A 25,064-nucleotide genomic window follows, 5' to 3' on the forward strand; every position below is an offset into this window, starting at 1 on the left:
CAAATTCTACTATGATGTAAAGTAATTTGCAATTTACATAAAATATCTTTATATTATTACTGTAATGTGCATAAAATGTTTCTGCATTGTGGTAAAACAGGGTTATTTTTCTCATTTCTTACTGAAAATTCATTCTTTCTTTCGTTATAAAATATGACCTGAAAATCTTCTTAATTTAAAAAGGCCAAGTAAGAAAAACAAATCTTAAAGAGTTGATTTTAATCAGCTCTAAAGTAATACGGAAAAAGGTCATGAGCATTATCTGTCACCTGGCTTATATCCATGGAAAACCAGGCAAATAGATGTTGGAAATGATCTGAAAGAGGCCTGAATTTCCATCCTGAACTCAACACTGGCGGAGCAACTAACTACAAATCACTGGCCAACAGGAAAAGTTAGTTTTCAGTGTACAGAACGTCATTCTACTGTATTTTAAAGTGCTTGAATTACATCTGGTTAGCAGTTCATTGAAATGACTGACCACAAATATGAGCTTTTATGCTCACCAAGTACTGTAAAATTGTGAAATATTATTACAATTTAAAATAACTGTTCTCTAGTCTATTGTAATATACTGTCAAATGTAATTTAATCCTGTGATGCAAAGCTGAATTTTCAGCATCTTTACTCCAGTCCTCAGTGTCACATGATTTTTCAGAAATCATTCTAATATGCTGATTTGCTGCTCAAGAAACATTTCTGATTATTATCAAAATTGAACACAGTTGTCTAGAGAACTAGAGTTCTTCACTAGCTATAAGTTTCTCATGCACTGTGGCAAACTTCAGATACCACCCTTTATTTTGAAAAAACAACTGTGCAAATAAAATCTTAACTAATACAGGCCTCTTGTGGGGACCGAAAATGAGTTTAATTAGGAGAAAAAGGGGGGAAGAAAGTGTTACACACCTCCCAGGGTTTTCAAATGCCACTTCAAGACTCTTGCAGCATAATGGTGGCTCCCGCATGGGCCGCATGGGCCGCATGGGCCGCGCGGCCCCAGAGAACCGGGGTCAGGGCCCCTCTGCCCATGCCTGAGCCGTTAATAAGGCTTCAAAGGGTCAAAGTGAAGATTACAGGAACTTAAAGGTCTTCTCAAAAACACAGTGACATGAGAATTCCCACAAACCAGCCGATAAACACACAACCGTGTGAACCTGAGAAGTTTTTCCACATGCATTATAAATAAAAAGTTCATACACTTTAAAAAAAAAAATTCACCAGCTTCAACTTAAAAACTTAAGTTTAACAGCTGCCATAAATTTGAGTTAAATCAACTTAAAAGTACAAGTCTTTGCAGCTTACTACAATAAAATAAGTTTAAATGACTTGTACTTTTAAGTTGCTTTAACTTAAGTTTAGCAGTTGCCTTAAAATTAAGTTAAATCAACTTAAAAGTACAAGTAATTTAAACTTATTTTATTGTAGTAAGTTGCAATGACTTGTACTTTTAAGTCGATTTAACTTAAAATTAAGGCAGCTGCTGAACTTAAGTTTTTAAGTTGAAACTGGAAAAAACTTTTTACAGACAAATATATTCAAGTGATATAAAGTATTTAGAAAAAAGTAAAGTATTTTAAAATATAAGTATTTTAACCAAAAATGAAAATCTTAATAGGAACAGATTTGGAGAAATGTGTCATTCCATCACTTGCTCACCAGTGGATCCTCTGGAGTGAATGGGTGCCGTCAGAATGAGAGTCCAAACAGCTGATAAAAACATCACAAGTAATCCACACCACTCCAGTCCATCAGTTAACATCCTGAGAAGACAAAAGCTGTGTGTTTGTAAGAAACAAATCCATCTTTAAGACGTTTTTAATTTCCAGTATTAAAAAAAGTGGTCTGGTCTGAATCAGGAGTGAAATCTGCACAGATCAAACAGCATTTACAAGCAAAACACAGCTTTAAACAAATATGTGGATGGATTTAGATGTGAGAGACAACAAGAGACGGACCTTTTCACTGGAGGAAGCATTATTATAGATTATGGTCTTTATATTTTAGCCAGAAGCAATGTTTTGAAGTTAAAAACGTCTTAACGATGGATTTGTTTCTTACAAACACACAGCTTTTGTCTTCTCAAGATGTTCACTGATGGACGGAAGTGGTGTGGATTCCTTGTGGATTATTGTGATGTTTTTATCAGCTGTTTGGACTTTCATTCTGACGGCACCCATTGACATCAATTGGTGGGCAAGTGATGGAATGCTACATTTCTCCAAATCTGATGAAGAAACAAACTCATCTACATCATGCATGGCCTAAAGGTGAGTACATTTCAGCTTCAAATGTTCAGTTTTGGGTAAACTATTACTTTAAGTAAAATAATGCAACACATGACACTCAACAAGTAGCACAAACAAAGCAACGCTTGACTTTGCAACTAACACTAGAATCTAACTACAATCATATGTCTAATTTTGTCATCCAGTCTAAACTACACGGGTGTGTTAATGCATTTTTTCCTACATAGGTACCTACTTCCTTTACAACTGCATCCAAGATTCAATTGCAGATGTTTACGGCATGAAGCATGTGGTCTGAATTACAGCGGCAAGTCTCATCATTAGCATTTTACAGGACAAAAAAAACACATATGGCATTAAAAATATTCACTAACAACCATGACCCATAAGAGTTTAGGCCACATTTCTTATGTTTTTGCTCATAGATGTTAAACAACAGCTGTTCAATCTGCTAAAAGGTGGATCTCAGCTAACAAGCTTCACTTCCATGAAGAACAAAAGCAGAGAAAGCATTTAACTCGTTTCGTTTGACGTTAAATAAGATCTGGCAGTCTTAATCGCGTATATCCCGCTAAGAAAATATTTCAAACTCGCATCCCCTGCAGTCACAGCGCACAGCCGGCCAATTACCGCAATGAAGTCTGACATGCTGATAGTCAGCAGACGTTTGTAGAGTAGCCACATGCTTATAGAGATGGAAAACTCATGAAATTCAAATACCTGAAAGATACCGTTGTACAGACTGATGCTATTACTATATGGCTAAATATACAGATGTCTAAGTAGCGCAGAGTGATATTATCGGTAAAAAGTATGAAGTCTGTAAGACTTTTTGATGTATTTGAAAGAAGATAAATACAGTAAAATTGTGAAATATTTTTATAATTTAAAATAACCATTTTCTATGTGAATATATTGTCAAATGTAATTTATTTCTGTGATCAAAGCTGAATTTTCAGCATCATTACTCCAGTCTTCAGTGTCACATGATCCTTCAGAAATTATTCTAATATGCTGATTATCTGCTAATTTTATTGTTTCAATATTCATAGATGAATAGAAAGTTCAAAAGAACAGCATTTATTTGAAATAGAAATGTTTTGTCACATAAATGCCTTTAATGTCACTTTTGATTAATTTAATGCATCCCTGCTGAAAAAAAGTATTAATTAAAAAAAAAAAAAATAAATGTTGACCCCACACTTTTGAACGGTAGTGTATGTTTTTAGCAGTTTGAAAATATACCTATATATCTATGCATTTCTGTTCTAAAATAGATTAAACAGGCAATTTATTGCATGTACACTACCAGTCAAAAGATTTTTAACGTTTTTAAAGAATTCTCTTCTGCTCACCAAGCCTGCATTTATTTGATTCAAAGTACAGCAAAAACAGTAAAATTTTGAAATATTTTTACTTTTTAAAATAACTGCTTTTTATTTTAATATTTTTTAAAATGTAATTTATTCCTGTGATCAAAGCTGAATTTTCAGTATCATCACTTTAGTCTTCAGTGTCACGATCCTTCAGAAATCACTCTAATATGCTGATTTGCTGTTCAAGAAACATTATTATTATCATCATCATAAATATTTAAAACAGTTGAGTAAGAAATTATGGAAATTAAGATTTTTATTTAGCAAGGATGCTTTAAATTGATCATAAGTGATGATAAAGACATTTATAATGTTACAAAAGATTCCTATTTCAAAAAATGCTGCTCTTTTGAACTTTCTATTCATCAAAGAAACTTGAAAAAAAATCTACTCAGCTGTTTTCAACAAAAGTAATAATAAATGTTATTTTAGCAGCAAATCAGAATACTAGAATGATTTCTGAAGGATCATGTGACTGGAGTAATGAGGCTAAAAATTCAGCATTGAAATCACAAGAATAAATTACATTTTAAAATGTATTCAAATAGAACATAGTTATTTTAAATAGTAAAAATGTTTAAAAATTTTACTGTTTTTCTGTACTTTGGATCAGATAAATGCAGGCTTGGTGAGCAGAAGACTTCTTCTGTTCAAAAACTTTTGACTGGTAGTGTATATATTTACTAATACTCTCTGAATATATTTGAATGATGATGCAAAACGAATAAAAGATTCAGAGTTTGTCAGTTTGATCTGATTCACTAAATGAATGGCAGTCTAACAGTATTTTTGCTACTGCACTTCAAATGAGTGACGGTGTTAAAACAAGTCCGTCTTAACACTCTCACACTACGAAACCTAATGGGCAAACAAAAAACACAGTAAAATAATTATGGTTTTCACAAAGTAGCTTAATATTATTTGGCCAGTGATTGATGTCTGCATTGCTCCCATTCCTGAGAGAATCCGTCTCTCTGGATTGACAGGAACGTTTGCCTAGTAAACAGAGACATTCCACCGACACAGAGCTCTGAGAAACACACACACACACACACACACACCTCGTCAGCTCAAAACCACATTACTATTTTGTTGTCCAGGCAACAAAAACAAAGACAAGGGAAAAGAGAGTGAAAATATAATTACATACATTATATTAGTTTATCTCTTAATCTCTATATAATAAAATGTTCTTACAGAAAATAGTCTATAATCATGTTAAATAAAGACATGCTTTGTTATAGAAAATGAAGCCAATTGTAGAACCATTAATAATTTTATATAAATAAATGCACACACTACCAGTCAAAAGTTTTTGAACAGTAAGATTTTTAATGTTTTTAAAGAAGCCTGCATGTATTTGATCCAAAATACAGCAAAAGCAGTAACATTGTGAAATATTTTTTACTATTTAAAATAACTGCTTTCTACTTTAATTTATTTTAAAATGTAATTTATTTTTGTGATCAAAGCTGAATTTTCAGCATCATTATTCCACCCATCAGTTTAAACAGAGACATGCTTAAGAATCTTTTTTTTTTTTTTTTTTTTAGTGTGACTGGAGTAATGAAATTCAGCTTTGAAATCGCAGAAATAAATTAAATTTTTAAATATATTCAAATAGAAAACAGTTATTATAATTAGTAAAAATATTTCAAAGATTTTGCTGTGCTTTGGATCAAATAAATGCAGGCTTGGTGAGCAGAAGAGACTTCTTTAAAACATCAAAAATCTTACTGTTCAATAACTTTTGACTGGTACTCCACATAAGTGTCTTATAAAATGAAGTCTGTTTTATGATCATAAATAATTAAATAAATCTCTTATTTAAAAAATTGGATAAGAGGGGAAAAATGGACGTGGAACACCTGGACTTAAGTGAACAAACAGGCTTTATTCACATCGGAGTGGATTCACTTCATAAATTCCCTTCATTAGGAACAGTCACTCAGCTAATTGGCATTTCAGGGGAAGTGAAAGAGGAAGTGGTTTGGAGCTAGAAAAATTACTTTATTTGGTTTGCTCAAGCTGAAAACAAAAATGAATGTCTTTTTTGAATGCAAGATGACGCTCGAAGTCAAAATGAGGCTGACCAAAAAAAATACACAGAGAGCTTTCCAGCATTAAAGAAATAGTTTGCCCAAAAATTAAAATTTGCTGAAAACATACTGTGGGTGACAGGCCATCCAAGATGTAGATGAGTTTGTTTCTTCATCAGATTTGGAGAAATGTAGCATTGCATCACTTGCTCATCAATGGATGTGAATGGGTGCCGTCAGAATGAGAGTCCAAACAGCTGATAAAAACATCACAATAATCCACAAGTAATCCACACCACTCCAGTCCATCAGTGAACATCTTGTGAAGACAAAAGCTGAGTGTTTGTAAGAAACAAATCCATTTTTAAAGATATTTTAAAGTAAAATACAAAAGCTCTAAGCATGGACTTTTTTTTTTACTAGAGGAGGCATTATTTTGGATTATGGACTTGCATTTTAGCCATAAGCAATGGTTTGAAGTTAAAAAACGTCTTAATGATGAATTACTTAACTTAAAGAGTGTTTGTAAGAAATTAATATATCATTAAGACGTTTTTTAACTTCAAACCATTGCTTATGGCTAAAATACAAGTCCATAATCCATAATAATGCTTCCTCCAGTAAAAAAAGTCCATGTTTAGAGCTGTTAGAGCGGTTATAAACAGTGCTTGATTTGTGCAGATTTCTCTCCTGATTCAGACCAGACCACTATTTCACTGGAGGAAGTGTTAGTATGGATTATGGACTTGTATTTTACTTTAAAATATCTTGAAAAATGCATTTGTTTCTTACAAAAAACACTCATCTTTTGTTTTCTCAAGATGTTAACTGATGGACTGGAGTGGTGTGGATTACTTGTGGATTATTGTGATGTTTTTATCAGCTGTTTAGACTCTCAATCTGACGGCACCCATTCACATCCATTGGTGAGCAAGTGATGCAATGCTACTTTTCTCCAAATCTGTCGAAGAAACAAACTCATCTACATCTTGGACGGCCTAAGGGTGAGCATATTTTTAACAAATTGTCATTTTTGGGTAAACTATTCCTTTAAGACAAAAGCTGAGTTTTTCTAAGAAACAAATTAATCATTAAGACATTTTTTAAACTTCATACCATTGCTTATGGCTAAAATACAAGTCCATAATCCATAATAATGCTTCCTCCAGTAAAAAAAAGTCCATGTTTAGAGCTGTTAGAGCGGTTTTAAACAGTGCTTGATCTGTGCAGATTTCTCTCCTGATTCAGACCAGACCACTTTTTCACTGGAGGAAGCGTTAGTATGGATTATAGACTTGTATTTTACTTTAAAATATCTTAAAAATGTATTTTTTTTTTCTTACAGACACTCAGCTTTTGTCTTCTCAAGATGTTAACTGATGGACTGGAGTGGTGTGGATTACCTGTGGATTATTGTGATGTTTTTATCAACTGTTTGGACTCTCATTCTGACGGCACCCATTCACATCCATTGGTGAGCGAGTGATGGAATACTATATTTCTCCAAATCTGATGAAGAAACAAACTCATTTACATCTTGGACGGTCTGAGGGTGCATTTTCTACCTAACAAAAACCAGACTGTGTATCAATCATCTAAAAACTGCTAACCGCCGCGTCAGATTGATATCGCAGAAGCGGCTCTGCTTTAAAGCACTCATGCTTAAAACAGACTCATATACAGTTTCATTTACAGTCCAGCTCTCTTAGGAAAATGTATTTTGTGGATGCAACAAAAGATGTTTTTCTTTCCCACATCCCACACTTGGATCGATCCTGATCTTTGCCCTCTAATCGTTCAATCTGGCTTGAATTTCACGAAGCCGGGATCTGTTAGTATGCAGGAGGAGCGCGTATTGGACGGAGTGATTCAGCATTCGCTCTGGTATCACGGGACGATCAACAAGTGTCAAGAGAAAGTGAGCTCAGTCCCGTCTCTGGCTGCCAAACATGAGCACATCTGAGTGTTTGCTGAATACGTAAAGAGCTCGCTGGAGTCAAAGGCGTCCTTTGAAGAAAAGGAAATGCTGTGTAGCGTCTTTGGGGAAAATAAACAGTCACTGTCGCCATTTCATGCATTTGGAAAATGTGAGATGGAATATAAAGTCCATCCTGGGTATGGGTCACATCTGACAGAAAGACAGAAGTAAAAGCACAAATTGTAAACTAACAAACAATAAATAAACCTTTTTCTTATAGAAAATTAAGCCTATTTAGATAAATAAAAATTTGTTATGGAAAAATAAAGCCTACTTTACAGTCATTAATAATTAAAATAAACAAATATGCAAACAAACATTATTTTTTCTTATAGAAAATTATGCCTATTTGAGGATCATTAATAATTTAAAATAAATAAATATATTTTCTGACAGAAAATGAAACCTATTTTAAAACTATGAATACATTTGGTTAAATAAATAAATAAATACCTCTGATATTTAAAAAAAAAAATCATGTTTTAGTACCATTAACAATAAATAAATAAATAAATAAATAAATACATTTCCTACAGAACATGAGGCCTATTTTAGGACCATTAATAGTTTTAAATAACTAAGAAAGCAAATAAATAAATACCTTATAGAAAATAAAGCATATTTTAGGATCATTATTAATATATAATATTTAAATAAATAAAAACTAACTAAATAAGATAATAAATGAAGAAATTAATGTAAGAAAAAATTAACAAAAACAAATAAACATATACAAACAAACAAACTAATAAGTAATTAAAACAAAATAAGTAAATGTAAGCATGTTTTAGGACCATTATGAACTATACATAAATAAATACATAAAAAAAAAAAAAATAAATAATAATAATAATAATAATAATAATAATATAAATATGTTTTAAATAAATTTAAAACAATTTAAATAAATAAATAAATAAAATGTTCTACACAACATGAGGCCTATTTTAGGACGATTAATACTTTAAAAAATAAAATAAAATAAAATAAAATAAAATAAAATAAAATAAAAAAATAAAATAAAATAAATAAATAAATAAATATATCATTTTTAGAAAATAAAGTGTATTTTAGGATCAGTATTATCATTTTAAATAAATATCTCTTATAGAAAATAAAACAAATGATAATAAATAAAAAATAAACAAAAACAAACATACATACAAACAAACTTAGAAATAATTAAAACAAAATAATTAAATATAAGCATGTTTTTTTTACCATTATTAACTTTAAATAAATAAATACATGCAAATTTAATATTAATATTAATTCTGATACAAACATGTTTTAGTATCATTAACCATTTAAATAAATACATAAAAATAAATAAATACATTGCACACAGAACATGAATCCTTTAGGATAATTAATCCTTTTAAATAAATAAACGAATAAATAAACTATAGAAAATGGAGCATAATTTAGGATAATTATTAATTTCAAATAAATAAATATTTCTATAGAAAAAAAAAACATTAGGATAATAGTTAAATATAAACACATCCAAACAAAATAATTAATCATTAAAATTAAATATAAAATTAAATTAATTAAATAATTAAATATAAGCCTGTTTTAGGACCATTATTGATTTTAAATAAATAAATAAATAAAAAAAATTCTTATAGAAAATTAAGCCTATTTTGGGACAAATAAATTTTTCCTAAAAAAAAAATCTCATTGTAAATAAAGCTGTTAATATATATGTTAATAGGTTACATCATCATGGTTAGTACCGCCACTAGAGGCGCTAAAGTGATCAAAACGATCTTCTTCTACAGTCTGTTTTCTCTTTCAGCTCTACTGATAAAAGCATTAGCAATGCACCGAGCGGACATTCACGTCTGCGCTGGCGTACCACCATCAAGTATATTTCTAGCCTAAGAATTGAGTGCTAGCTTCCAATCAAGACAGTGTGCCAGTGCCAGGAAAAGCACTTGAGCTACTAAAGTCTGGAAAAACGAAACAGCATCAGGTCACGAAGAAGTACTCAAGAACACAAAGCTCAAAAAACGCAATTCAGAAATTAAACAAACCACTCGGGTTCACTGAAACGTCCAAAGAATAATGAATTAGTCTATGCTAAAACTAAAACCTTATACATAAAACATTGCTACAGGTGAAGCTCCAAAACAGCTCTGTTCAATCTCAACTCGTCGCATGCAGAAGCACATTCATCTTTCAAAAATCCTTTACTTTTTTCCACAATCAAAAGCCAGACTGCCTAATGAATGTTTTTGTAGTTAAACTAAACAACTGAAGCAGAGTGACAGATCACATCGAGAACTTCAAATGAACTACTGAACCGATTCACTTTACAGAAACTACAAACATCTGCTAACATTGCTTTAAGCAGATGTGTCTTTTTTTTTTTAAGAAAACGTGATGTTTGTATGTGCAAAAAAGGTGTTGCTATGCCGTTGCTAGGTGGTTGCTTACTGGCTCTTTGACAAATTGTTTTTGTGCCTCTTTTTATGTTGTTTTGGGGATAAAAGTATGAAAATTAGGCTTATTTATGACCATTAATCACTTTAAATAAATATACATATTGTTTTAATAGAAAATTAAGCTTATTTTAGAACCATTAATCATTTAAATAAATAAATAAATGCATACATTTTTCTTACAAATTATGAAGCCTATTTTAGGACCATTAATATTAAATTTTTTTTTTTTCTTATACAAAGTGAAGCCTGTTTTAGGATTGTTAATAATTTTAAATGAATAATATATTTTTCTTATAGAAAATCAAGCTTATTTTAGGACAAACAAACAAGCAAGCAAATAAATAAATACATTTTCTTATAGAACATGAAGCCTATTTTAGGACCATAAATATTTATAACAAAATAGCAAATATTTTTCTTATATAAAGTGAAGCCTTTTAGGTTCATAAATTAATTAATTAATTTTTAAAAAGTGAGTATTTGTCTTATAGAAAAGGAAGCCTATTTTAGGACCAATAATATTTTTAAATACATAAATAAATAAATATTTTTCTTTTATTTTAATGGTCTTTTAGGACCAAAAATAAATTTTAGGAATAAAAATAAAATTAATTTAATTTAATTTAATTTAATTTAAATAAATAAAAAATTGTTATAGAAAAGGAAGCCTAATATAGGACCAATAATATTTTTAAATAAATAAATTTTTTCTTACAGAAATTAAGTTAATTTAATTTAAATAAATAAAAAATTGTTATAGAAAAGGAAGCCTATTTTAGGACCAATAATATTTTTAAATAAATAAATATTTTTCTTACTGAAAATGAAGTGTCTTTTAGGACCATTAAAATAAAATAAAATAAAATAAAATAAAATAAAATAAAATAAAAGTTATAGAAAAGGAAGCCTATTTCAGGACCAATAATATTTTTTAATAAATAAATAAATGAATCAATTTTTCTTACAAATTATGAAGCGTATTTTAGGGCCATTAATATTTTTAAGAAAATCAATATTTTTTTTCTTATACAAAGTGAAGCCTATTCTAGGATTGGTAATAATTTGAAATAAATACTATACATTTTCTTATAAAAAACTGAAGCCTTATTTATGACGTAAATAAATAAATAAATAAATGTATAAAAAAAAGGAAGCCTATTTTAGGACCATTAATATTTGTAAATAAATAAATTCATTTTTTTTTAACAAATTATGAAGAATATTTTAGGGCCATTAATATTTTTAAGAAAATAAATACATTTTTCTTATACAAAGTTAAGCCTATTTTTAGAATTGGTAATACTTTTTAATAAATACTATTTTTCTTATAGAAACTGAAGCCTCTTTGAGGACTGTTAATAAACAAATAGATAAATAAATAAATAATCTTTTAGAAATGAAGCTTACTTTAGGACCATTAATATTTTTAAATAAATAAAAAAATGAATACATTTTTCTTATAAATTCTAAAGCATATTTTAGGGCTATTAATATTTTTAAGAAAATTTTTTTTTTTTTTCTTATAAAAAAAAAGCCTATTTTAGAATTGGTAATAATTTTAAATAATAAATAAATAACTAAATATTATATAAACACACATATATATATATATATATATATATATATATATATATATATATGTGACCCTGGACCACAAAACCAGTCTTAAGTCGCTGGGGTATATTTGTAGCAATAGCCAAAAATACACTGTATGGGTCAAAATTATTGATTTTTGTTTTATGCCAAAAATCATTAAGACATTAAGTAAAGATCATGTTCCATGAAGATATTTGGTAAAATTCCTACTTTAAATATATCAAAATGTAATTTTCGATTAGTAATATGCATTGCTAAGAACTTCTTTTGACAACTTTAAAGGAGATTTTCTCAATATTTTGATTTTTTTGCACCCTTAAATTCCAGATTTTCAAATTGTTGTATCTCAGCCAAATATTGGTCTATTATAGCAACCCATACATCAATGGAAAGCTTATATATTCATCTTTCAGATGATTTATAAATCTCAATTTGGACAAATTGACCCTTATGACTGGTTTTGTGGTCCACACATACACATATATATATAATTTCTGTATAGAAAACGAAGCATATTTAAGGACATGTAATTTGCATATTTTGGGGAAGAACTCAAAAGAACCCAAACCTCATATATTAAGGTTTAAGCAGGAGAAATCACTGTTTAGTATTTAAGAGGTTGCAAAAGTTCAGATGAATCAAGCTATTAACGTTGCATTTGTCCGCATTCATCTGGCTTTGCACGTATGCACATAAGAGCATATTTCTGAAACAGTGACGTCTGCCTCAAAAAGTACAGCTAAATTCATTACTTTTTCATTACGGACCAACAAACCGGGCATAAACAGCTCCTGAAATCGCTCACAAGTGTGTTGTTGAGGAGCGGGACGTTTGGTCCGTGTCCAGGGTCAGCAGAGAAGGCCGTGTTTCCAGATCTTTCCTCTGGTTAGTGTCAGCCCTTCTGCAGCCCAGCGCATGAAACTCTGGCAAGATTTAGTGGGGTACGAAATGCACTCCCGACGCTGGCTCGCAAATATGACTTGCATTTGCACATTTTTCCAATTTATCTCATTGAATTAAGGGCGCAGACTTTTGGACGCTGCAGCGAGACCTTGAGTAGAGCCATCCGTCTTCAAGGCATCAGCTGAAAACATGATAAATGTGAACAGGTTGTGCAATGAAACCGAGTTTTGAGGCAGGAGGTCACGCCGCTCCGTTTCCAAACCATCAGAGGTCCTGAACAGATCCTGAGCCGGACTACAACATTTACTTTGTTAGTTTGTTAGTAGTAGGTCAAATCTGACCAAAGTGCCATATAAAATCCATATAAAACCATTTTGAAACAGGGTTATTATATTTAACTATAAATAAAACCATTTAAAACATTTTTGGTAATTAAATCGGGGTTATTACAGTAAACTAAAACATAAAAAATAAAATAAATAAAATAAACTAAACGGAAATAAATAAAAACTAAAACTTTTTGAAATTTATTGAAAAATTGAAATTTATCTATTTATTTAAAATTATTAATGGTCCTAAAATTGTCCTTATTATGTATAAGAAAATTTGTATTTATATACTTATTTACTTAAAATTAATAAATTTCCTTTTCTATAAGACAAAAAATATTTATTTAATAGTTTTTAAAGAATTTGTATTTAATAAGAACATTGTTTTTACTTAATTATTTAAAAATTATTAAAGATCCTAAAACAGGCTTCCTTTTCTATAAGAAAAGAAATAATATTTAGGAATTTTTATTTAATGTGAACATTTTATTTATGTATTTGTTTATTTATTCAAAATTATTAAAGATCCTAAAACATGCTTCCTTTTCTATAAGAAAAAAAATATATATGTTTTTATATTTTATTTATGTATTTATGTATTTAAATTGAGTAAAAATCCTAAAATAGGCTTTCTTTTCTATAAGATTTTTAAAAAAAAAATGTTATTTAATAAGAACATTTTATTTGTGTATTTATGTTTTTAAAATGATTAAAGATCCTAAAATAGGCTCTCTTTTCTATAAGAAAAAATGTTTTAATTTTTTAAGAATTTATATCTAATAAGAACATTTATTTATTTATGTATTTATTTATTTATTTATTTATATATAAGGATTAAATATCCTAAAATAGGCTTCCTTTTTTTATTTTTTTAAAAAATATTTATTTAATATTTTTCTAGGAATTTTGTATTATTTTAAGAACATTTTATGTATTTATTTATGTATGCTAAATGATTAAAGGTCCTAAAATTGGCTTTCTATTCTATAAGATTTTTTTAATATTTCTGTAATAATTTTTAAAATTATTTTTATTTAACAAGAACATTTATTTATGTATTTATTTATTTATTCAAATAGGCTATTTATTTAAGAAGGCCTCAAATAGGCTTCTTTTTCTATAAACAAAAAAAAATATCTTTATAATTTTTATTTAATAAGAACATTTTTATGTATGTATGCTTGTACGTGTGTTTGTGTGTTTAAAATTAATTATAAATAAAAATGAAAACTAATAAAAGATCATTCAAAATATTAATAAAAGCTATAAATTATAAAAAGTATTTTAGTACTGTTAATATGTTTAGTAACATAAAACATACTAAAACAACACAAGTGTTTTGAAACTAATCCAGTGGCATTTAGGACCCATTTTAGTTCAGTATTCAAGTAATGAATGTGGGAACTGGGAAGCACTAGTCAATGAGCTAAACCTAGTTAAACTAAGCTAGATTAACAAGCAAAAAGCAGCAGGAGTCTTTCACCAATTCAAAGGCTTTGTCTCGCTCCGCTCTCATTTGTGAGGTCGGTCCACCTGGATGACATTTTTCCCATTTTTCTTTCCTCGGGGAAAGAAAATGTTTTGTAGCAATAGTCAAACAAAAACCTCCAGCCGTATTTCACAATAATGCGCTCTGACAACTCTATCCAGCCCGGTGACATTTTGGTGAGGGGGAATAAAAAAGTGGAACTAATACACAACACCTGTTTCTGCTCAGGCACGGTGACAGCTGTGCCGACTGATGGACGGAGACGGCGAGAGCACCGCCTGACAGGTCAAACGGCCCAGAGCCCGACGCGAGCGCTCCGTCTGTAATATTTCACATATGACTTCTGAACGCCGTCACACGCTATCGATTTCTCCCGTCTCGGACTCGCCTTCGGAGGAAGAACTGCTTCCAATTACCTCGACCGTAAAGTCTGTGACACTGAGGACGTGATATACACCCACACCACCATATGATGAGTCAAAGGAAAACAGACCTGGATAAAATCTACAAAAACCTAATTGAACTGATCGGTGCAGAGCAGGGCTTTTTATATATTACACACACTACCACTCAAATGTTTGTTTGTTTGTTTTGTTTAAGAATTTAATCATTTTAATCAGCAAGGAAGCATTAAATTGATCAAATATATATATAAAAAGTAAATATTAAATTAAAAATTAAAAATTAAACAATGGAAAATGACACAAAAAAGCTGAAACACTAAAATTACAAAAAAAATAAAATAAAACTAAAATAACTAAACTAAGCTATAAACAGGAATTTCTTTTTTTTTATTTATAATTATTATTAGTGCTAATATATTCTTCATTTTCTGTAAGATAAAGAACATTTGTATTTGTAATTTTTTTACTTTGAACTTTGAAATAAATTAAGTAATTTATTTATTTATTATTTAAAACGGCTAAAGGTCCTAAAATAAGCTTCTTTTTCTAAGAATTTTATTTATTTATGTATTTATTGTTTTTACTATGCATTTACTTATTTAAAAAAATAGTAATGGTCCTAAAATAGGCTTCACTTTCTATAAGAATTGTTTTATTTATTTATTTATTTATTTAAAATTGTTAATGACCTAGACATAGGTCAGCTTTATTTTCTATAAGAGCATTTTTATTTTATTTTATTTTATTTTATCTTTTCTTTTCTTTTCTTTTTTTTTAAGTTACTAAAGGTGCTAAAATAAGCTTCATTTTCTAAGAATTTTATTTATTTAAAATTAGGAATTGTTACTTTTCTATAAGTTTATTTATTTATTTATTTTATTTAAAATTGTTGATTTACCTAGAAAAAGGCTTTGTTTTATATACGAAAAAATATTTATTTAAATTATTAATGGTATTAAAATAGGGTTAATTTTCTATAAGGTCATTTTTATTTTACTAGTTTTATTTTATTAATTAAAATTACTAAGGTCCTAAAATAAGCATCATTTTCTAAGAATTGTATTCATTTATTTATTTATTTACTATGTATTTACTCATTTAAAATTAGTAACGATCCTATAATAGGCTTCAATTTCTATAAGAAAAAATTATTTATTTATTTAAAATTATTAATGGTACTAAAATAGGTTTCATTTTCTAATAGAACTTTTATTTCATTATTTTATTTTGTTATTTAAAATTACTAAAGGTCCTAAAATAAGCTCCATTTTCCAAAAATGATATTTATTTAATTAAAATTAGTAATGATCCTAAAATAAATAAAAATGTTTTATTTATTTACAGTTTTTAGTGGTACTAAAATAGGCTTTATTTCCTATAAGAGAATTTATGTATTTATTTATTTATTTAATTTATTTAAAGTTGTTAAAGGACGCAGAAATACACTTTATATTCTGTAAGAAAAAAATTATTTATTTATTTAAAATTATTAATGGTACTAAAATTGGCTTTATTTTCTATTAGATGTTTTTTTCTATTTTATTTTATTAATTTATTTAAATTTTTTATTACTAAAGGTGCTAAAATAAGCTTCATTTTCTAAGAATTTTATTTATTTATTTGAAATTAGTAATGGTCCTAAAATGCTCCTTTATTTTCTACAAGATTTATTTATTTATTTACTTACTAAAAAATTGTTAAAGGACCTACTAATGGTACTATACACACGCATACATACATACACACATAAATACACACATATACATATACACATATACACACACCCAACACTGTAAATATAATCTTTAGCAAGAGAACTAGAAATTCCAATCAGTTAACTGAAACTGAAAGTATTACAGCACACTGAAATCATTGTGATATTCATAGAGCTTAAATTGACATTGTCAGCCCCAGTATAAATGTTATGACCGGTCTGAGGTATAATTCAACAATTCCACTAAACCTGAGTGGGTCGTTAATCGGGATATCATATCTACCCCTGAAATCGAACCCTCGCTCGCGGTCTCCAAAAGAAAACTGTGGCTAATGACTAATTTCCTCTCGTTCTCTTGCCATTTAATTGCCAGTGTTTGGGATGCATTTGTAACTTAATCTGGTGCTACGAGCAGCTACTACAAGCAAAGGTCAAAGCGACGTCAGCCCGGGTCAAACCTGCTTCCAGTGACCCGAGCCTGGCCCGATTTCACCCATGAACTCAGAGATTACTAGGATCACACAGTCAGTAGAGAGTTACAGCATCAAACTAACACATTTTGTGGTCGATTTAATCAATTGTGTCATTCATCATCCAAATGTGTATGTAAAGTTACGCACATTTGGAATTTGATCACTGAAAATGTGTACAGCTTAACAAATTCACTCTTGGAGCCAAATTGAGATGCCAATATCTCTGGAACTGAACCATACAGGGCCTTACGAATTGGGATACCAAAGGAAAAGTTTGTTAAGAACCAGAATCTTAAAGGAAATTAAGAAATGTTAAATGCATTGTTAATTACAGGCATGCAAACTTCGAAAAAATGTGATATTTGTGATTTTTGTTCTACGCAATTGTTGTCATAGAGGGAAATAGGATGCATTTCTAGTTTCAACAGTATTTGTTCTTCAGACATTCCTCTTTAAAACACAAAGTATCAGTTGTACGCATAGGAACACATATTTGATTTTATACCACTGAAAATGTGTAAAATTTACTCATGGAGCCACATTGATACGCCCATATCTCTGGAACTGAATCATATAGGGCCTTAAGAATTGGTATACAAAAAGAAATGTTTGTTAAGAACCAGAATCTTAAAGGAAATTAAGATATGTTAAATGCATCGTTAATTACAGGCTTGCAAACTTTGAAAAAATTAGATTTTTGTCACTCAAATGGGTATGTTCTATGCAATTGTTTTCATAGAGAGAAATAAGATACATTTCTAGTTTGAACATTATTTCTCCTTCAGACATCCCTCTTTAAAACAAAAAGTATCAGCTGTATGCATAGGGACCGACATGACTTTTGATCACTGAAATTTACTGTCAAATTTACTCATGGAGCCATATTGAGATCCTCATATCTCTGGAACTGAACCATACATGGCCTTAAAAATTGGTGTGCAAAAAGAAATGTTTGTTAGGAAGCAGAATATAAAAGGGCATTAGGATATCTTAAATACTTCTTGAGTAACATGCACACAAACTTTGAAAAAATTACATTTTGGTCACTCAAACGGGAATTTTATGCAGCCATTTTGATAGAGGGATACAAGATACTTTATTAGTTTGAACATTATCTGTTCTTCAGACATTCCGCTTTAAAACAAAAATGTATTAGCTGTACGCAGTGACCCTCAGTTGGTTTCGAACCACTGAAAATGTGTACAATTTACTCGTGGAGCCACACTGAGATCCCCATATCTCTGGAACTGATCCATACATGGCCTTAAAAATTGGGCATTAGGCATTAGGCATTAAGATATCTTTAATAAATCTTGAGTTACATGCATAGAAACTCTGGAGAAAAAAAAACGTAAAAAGTGCTTTTTCCCATTTTTGCACCATCACCACTGGCATATAATGCAACAAAGATAGCTAAAGTCAAGAGATTTTACTAACAGACCTACCTATCTCTGTGTAAAAATAAAATAATCATGCTGCCATTTTTCTAAAATTATTTTTAGCCCCCTGGAATTTGGCTCCAAATCTCAGGTGACAATCATAATTTTACCCCTCCTCCACAAAACAGTGGATTACTCCGTAAATATTCATCCATGGCATTTAATATTTTGGCTTCACCACTATTTATGTTTGCTTTCTTCAAACAAAATATGAACAAAACAAAAAATTTTAGCCAGGGAACTTTCTGAACTTTAGTTGATGTGACCCAGAAGCCACAATACAAAAACTAAAAAGTATCAGCCATAAGTGACCCACAATTGGTTTCGGACCACTGAAAATGTGTACAATTTACTCATGGAGCCACACTGAGATCCCCATATCTCTGGAACTGATCCATACATGGCCTTAAAAATTGGTGTGCAAAAAGAAATGTTTGTTAGGAAGCAAAATCTAAAAGGGCGTTAGGGTATCTTTAAAACTTCTTGAGTTACACGCATGCAAACTTTAGAGAGAGAGAAAAAAAATGTCAAAACATAAAAACATGCTTTTTCCATTTTTGCACCGTCTCCACTGGCATATAATGCAACAAAGACAACTAAAGTCAAGAGATTTTACTAATAGACCTACCTATCTCTGTGTAAAAATAAAGTAATCATGCTGCCATCTTTCTAAAATTATTTTTAGCCCCCTGGAATTTGGCTCCAAATCTCAGGTGACAATCGTAATAATCTACAAAACAGTGGATTACTCAGTAAATATTCACCACTATTTATGTTTGCTTTCTTCAAACAAAAACAAAAAAAAAATTTTAGCCAGGGAAGTTTCTGAACTTTAGTTGATGTGACCCAGAAGCTGCAATACGATGACACGACACACAAAATAAGTGCTGATGGCTCCTGACAACACAACACTAATGCGATTTCACACACATTCAGCTCCAAGTTATAAAACAGCTGGCCGTCTTCACGACCAGCAGTCAAGTGCGATTGCAGAAGCGTCTCGAAATGGTCATGAGACAGCAAAAGTCCTTGGTTTGGCTAATCGCTCAATGCAACCGTCCTTAAAGCGTGAAAAGTGAAAATGAGACGCAGGTTCCCAATGAGAGCATTTTAAGGAGATGCCCAGCAGAAGAAAAGTATGTAGGTTTGGACCTATTTCTGTCCCCGATCGCTTTTACAGCCTCTTATCATGAAAGCCCGGAGTTAACAGGACAACATCTGTTTTCCTTATTGATTTTTATCCCTTTTGGACACATACTGTGCAAGCGGAAAGAGAAATCCAGCCAGTCATCGCCAGAATCACAGCTCGGGCCAACGAAAAGGGACACGAGTGACAAATCACCAGGGTTGAATCTGGATATTAGATTTCGAGGTCTTTGTGTTGGTTGCCAGTGTTTACTGTCATCCTGGGTAAAAAGCAAATAAAGCAAAAACACATTTGAGCCTCATATAATGGGTCAGTCTGGCTATATTTCACATTCGGACTCGCTCACTGGTAACCAACTTTATGCTTTACTTCAACTCAGTAAATTACACGGACTCGTAACGGATGTGTTAGTAAACCGGCACCCTCTTGTGGATGAGCTCATGGGTGAATCTCACCCAAAACATGTCAAGGTCGCACATCTCAGCATAAAAAAAAAAAAAAATCATAAATATATATATAGCTTTTTATAAAGAAGCCTTCTTTATAAAACAGGTTCAAGTATTTTGCAAGTAAGTTTTTTTCTCTTTCTGTCACTCTTGCTTTCAGTTTTGGCTGCGCTTAGGCTTGAGGGAAAAAATCATTTTGTCAACTTCAATTAAATTCCCATTTCATTGCATTTTTCATTTCAAGCGCGTCTGGCAGTCTACGGCGGACCGTATAACGGCATGTAGATGGAGATAAACATTTCCATGTTTTCAGGGGAAAAGCCCTGGGAAACATGGCTGAACTTTTCAGCGTCGACCCTCTCGGACACATATTCTCATTTTTCTCTGTCCTGGAAAGCCTGATGAAGTATTACGGCAAACAATGGGGGGAAATTAATCAGTAAGCCAGGTGCAAGGATCCGGCCGGCAGAGATGAGCTGAACTGAAGTCATTCCCAGACACTATATATCAGCCGGAGTGGACGCTTCAACATCAAGGGAACAGACAAGGGCATTTCTGTGAAACATTTACAATCTGGGTCAGCAACTAGTCAAACAGCAACATATCAGAGGACAGATGAAGAGAAGACCTGCAGCGCTGCAGCACAACGCAAGACGACTGAATGCATGCTATGAATGCAAGCTTTCACGTTTACACACAGCAGAGCAAAACATTCCCGCATGAACAATACAGTTTTCCACTTTTCTAGACCTTCAAGATTAGAGCAGAAGGATTTTTACAAATAATTTTATAGAGTTTGGATTTACATTTACACATTTGGCAGACGCTTTTATTTCTTGTGACATAAAAAAGGACTTTTCAAGGCCTAGAAACCTTGTTTTTCCCAAGGGAAGTCACATTTAATAATATAATATAATATAATAATTATGCTGATATATTTATCAAGTGAAATGAGTATAAATGCTATAATATTTTAATTGATAAAACATTTTATTTATTTATTACGCTTTACAATTATATGAATTTGGTAGGAAATACGCTTAATTGGCATAAAAATAATGTCACAAAAATGCAAAATCTTCAAAGTCTTCAAATAATTTCATATAGTGCAAAATATAGTTTTTATTTTTTTTTTTTTAAATACGATCTACACGATTTTCACTCTTTAATTACATAATTTCATCAAAATAATATTTTGCAAAAAGAAAAATCATTTAAAATGATTTACAAAGTATTTTATTTGAATACATTTTAATTCAATTATTTATTATTATTATTATTATTTACAATAATATGAATTCAGTGGGAAATGTGTTTAATTGGCATGTAAACAACGTCACAAAAATGTAAAATCTTAATAGTTTTTAAAACAGTCTTCATATAACTTCATATAGTGGAAAATATAGTTTCTCATTTATTTTTTTGAAATATGATCTACACGATTTTCACTCTTTAATTACATAATATTTTGCAGAAAGAAAAATAGTCTAAAATAATACAAAGATTTACAAAGTATTTTATTTTAATACATTTTAATTAAATTATTAATTATTATTATTATTATTATTAACAATAATATGAATTCAGTGGGAAATGTGCTTAACTGGCATGTAAACAACGTCACAAAAATGTAAAATCTTAATAGTTTTAAAAACAGTCTTCATATAATTTCATATAATGCAAAATATAGTTTCTCATTTATTTTGAAATATGATCTACAGTTTTCAGTCTTTGATGACAATTTCATAAAAATAATATTTTTATAATAAAAAATAGTCTAAATAAATGATAAAATGATTGATAAAATATTTTATTCAATTTTTATTTATTTATTTATTTATTTATTATTACTTACAATAATATGAATTCAGTGGGAAATCTTACAAGATTTAAAAACAGTCTTCATATAATTTTATGTAATGCAAAATATAGTTTCTCACTTATTTCTTTTGAAATATGATCTACACGGTTTTCACTATTTGACAAGAAAAACTGTCTAAATAAATGATCAAATAATTTACAAAATGTATTTTATTTTTTATAAAATTGTTTCTTAATTTGATTATTATTATTTACAATAATATGAATTCAGTGGGAAATGTGCTTAATTGCCATGTAAATAATGTCACAAAAATGCAAAATCGCAATAGTTTTAAAAACAGCCTTTATATAATTTCATATAGTGGAAAACTATGAAACTATGAAATATGATCTACAGTTTTCACTCTTTGGCCACAATTTCATCCAAATAATATTTTGCCTAAAGCAAAATAGTCTAAATGGATTATCAAATGATTGATAAAATATTTTATTTTATAACATTTGAATTTATTTAATTATTTATTTATTATTAATATTACTATTATTCACAAGAACATGAATTCAGTGGGAAATCTTAAAAGTTTTTATAACAGTCTTCATATCATTTTATTTAATGCAAAATATAGTTTCTCACTTATTTCTTTTGAAATATGATCTACACAGTTTTCACTATTTGACATAATTTCATCAAAATAATATTAAACATAAATAAATGATAAAAAAATTTTAACAAAATATTTTATTTTATAAAATTTTAATAAAATTGTTTATTTATTTGCTTATTATTATTTACAATAATATGAATGCAGAGGGAAATGTCTTTAACTGGCATGAAAATATTGTCACAAAATTGCTAAATCTTAATAGTTTTAAAAACAGTCTTCATATAGTGCAAAATATAGTTTCTTATTTTTTTATTTTAAATATGATCTACACGGTTTTCACTTTTTAACAACATAATTTCATCAAAATAATATTTTGCATCAAGAAAAATGATACAATGATTTAAAAATACTTTATAATATACACATTTGTTTTAGCATTGTTGTATAATATATATATATATATATATATATATATATATATATATATATATATATATATATATATATATATATATATATATATATACACACACTAGCGTTCAAAAGTTTGGGGTCAGTACATTTTTCTTGTTTCTTTTTTTTTTTTTTTTTAAGAAATTAATACTTTTATTCACCAAGGATGTATTAAGTTAATAATTAAAAGTTTATTAAAAGTTCATAATAAATAATTTACATTGTTATAAAATATTTATAATTTGAATAAACACTGTACTTTTTAAACTTGTTATTCATGAAAGAATCCTGAAAAAAATTATAGGTTCCAAAAAATATTTGGCAGCACAACTGTTGATATTATCCAACATTGATCATTCTAATAATAAATCTGCATATTAGAATGATTTCTGAAGGATCATGTGACACTTAAGACTGGAGTAACAGCTGATAAAAATTCAGCTTCTCATCACAGGAATAAATTCTATTTTAAAGTATGTTAAAATAAAAAACATTATTTTATATTGTAAAAACATTTTGCAATATTACTGTTTTTTTTCTATATTTTTAATCAAATAAATGCAGCCTTGATGAGCATAAGAGACTTCTTTAAAGACTATTACAAGTCTTACTGACTCCAAACTTTTGAACGGTAGTGTGTATATATATATATAGATATAGATATAGATATATTTTTACATTACAGTATAACAGAGTAATATAAATTTGGTTTGTGGTCATTAAAATAATGTCTTAAAAATGTTAATGCATCTTAATGGTTTTAAAAACCACTTATATTTCATACAATTTCATATAATTATTTAATGCAAATTATAGTAAAAATAGTAAAAAAAAAAAAGTTGTTGTTTTTTTTTGCCAAATATTGTGTCTCCTTTCTTTCTTTTTGGGGTTAATGAATATGAATCTGAATATGATCTGCGCATGTTTTTGACAGGTTTTTCCCTCTTTGACAACAAACTTACGCAGATGATAATAAAGCTAGCTGAATGTTGGGACACATGTATGTTAAAGCATTGGGGGGGGGGGTGGACTGCAACAGTTTCCTCGGGTGGGAAGAGTAAACACACACACACACACACACACACACACACACACACACACAGTCCTGCATAACAATACTGAGCATCGCATCCCACCTCAACAATACAACTCAACACAAGCATCTCCTCCATTCACATCACTAACACACGCCAATACACATCCAGCTGCGGTCACACAACACGGCTGAAGCGCCACACATACAACCTCACGGTTACACGTCAAAAGCAGCCTGAAACACACCAAAACACGCCGACGGAACTGAAAAGTTGTGCCCTGAACACTCGCATCGCATTTTCCGCGAACAACGAGCGGAACACGGCACAGACAGAGCGAGAAACGCGGCGTTCGCAGTGATTTCCAGACGCGTGTGCGTCATCATGGACAGACGGCGCGTCATAATGGATTAAAGATACAAAGTAACAGCGGCGGCGCGCCAAACGCATCTTACCTCAATGTCCGGCAGCCGTTTGGCGTCTGAGCTCGCGGATAATGTGAGACGGGGCAGGTTGGTTGGCTGTTTGGGTGGGAAGGTGGGAAGGAACTACAGGAAGTGAGGGGCAGATCCCGAGAACATTCACGCAGGACCTGCGCAGATCGGCCGGACACAACATAACACTCGGGCCGTGTCCCAAATAACACACTAGCGTACTACACGGGCTGCTTTAGAAGTATGGAATATACAAAGCACACTATGCGTAGTATTTTGCATTTTCTGCACTACACCTCACAATAACCTTTTTTGATGTACTAGTTAACCGAATAGTGTGCAGTATGTATTGCATTACTATTTTAAGATGCATTTTAAGATTATTTGCTATAAATTATTTTTTTTTATTTTTAAAGGCAGCATAACCAATATTCCCATCTTTATATATTTTAGTATCAATATTTTATATAGTGATGTTGAAGATAGTTGCTAACTTGAAATACTGATCCTGCATTTTTTTTTTTTAGATTATAATTTTATTATTTAGTATGAAATTGAAAGGAAAGACTGTATGTATATATTATACTATATGTTATATATTATATTAATGAGACATTTATTATGAAAGGTGGTATATTTTGTGTGAAATATTGCTGAAAAAAATTATTATGCTATAGAATTGTTA

At 30.0% G+C, this 25,064-nt stretch overlaps 1 protein-coding gene across 1 annotated transcript in view; it reads right to left on the reverse strand.

The window, feature by feature from the left end:
- Positions 1–24,542, reverse strand: part of disp1 (dispatched homolog 1 (Drosophila)) — a 76,533-nt gene extending 51,991 nt beyond the window's left edge. Inside the window, exon 1 of the mRNA XM_051092201.1 lies at positions 24,401–24,542. The gene's annotated coding sequence lies outside the window, so the exon portion shown is untranslated. The remainder of the gene's footprint in view (positions 1–24,400) is intronic.
- Between the last annotated feature and the right edge of the window lie 522 nt (positions 24,543–25,064).

The sequence above is a fragment of the Labeo rohita genome, chromosome 20 (assembly GCF_022985175.1).
Source record: "Labeo rohita strain BAU-BD-2019 chromosome 20, IGBB_LRoh.1.0, whole genome shotgun sequence".
NCBI classification, from domain to species: domain Eukaryota; kingdom Metazoa; phylum Chordata; class Actinopteri; order Cypriniformes; family Cyprinidae; genus Labeo; species Labeo rohita.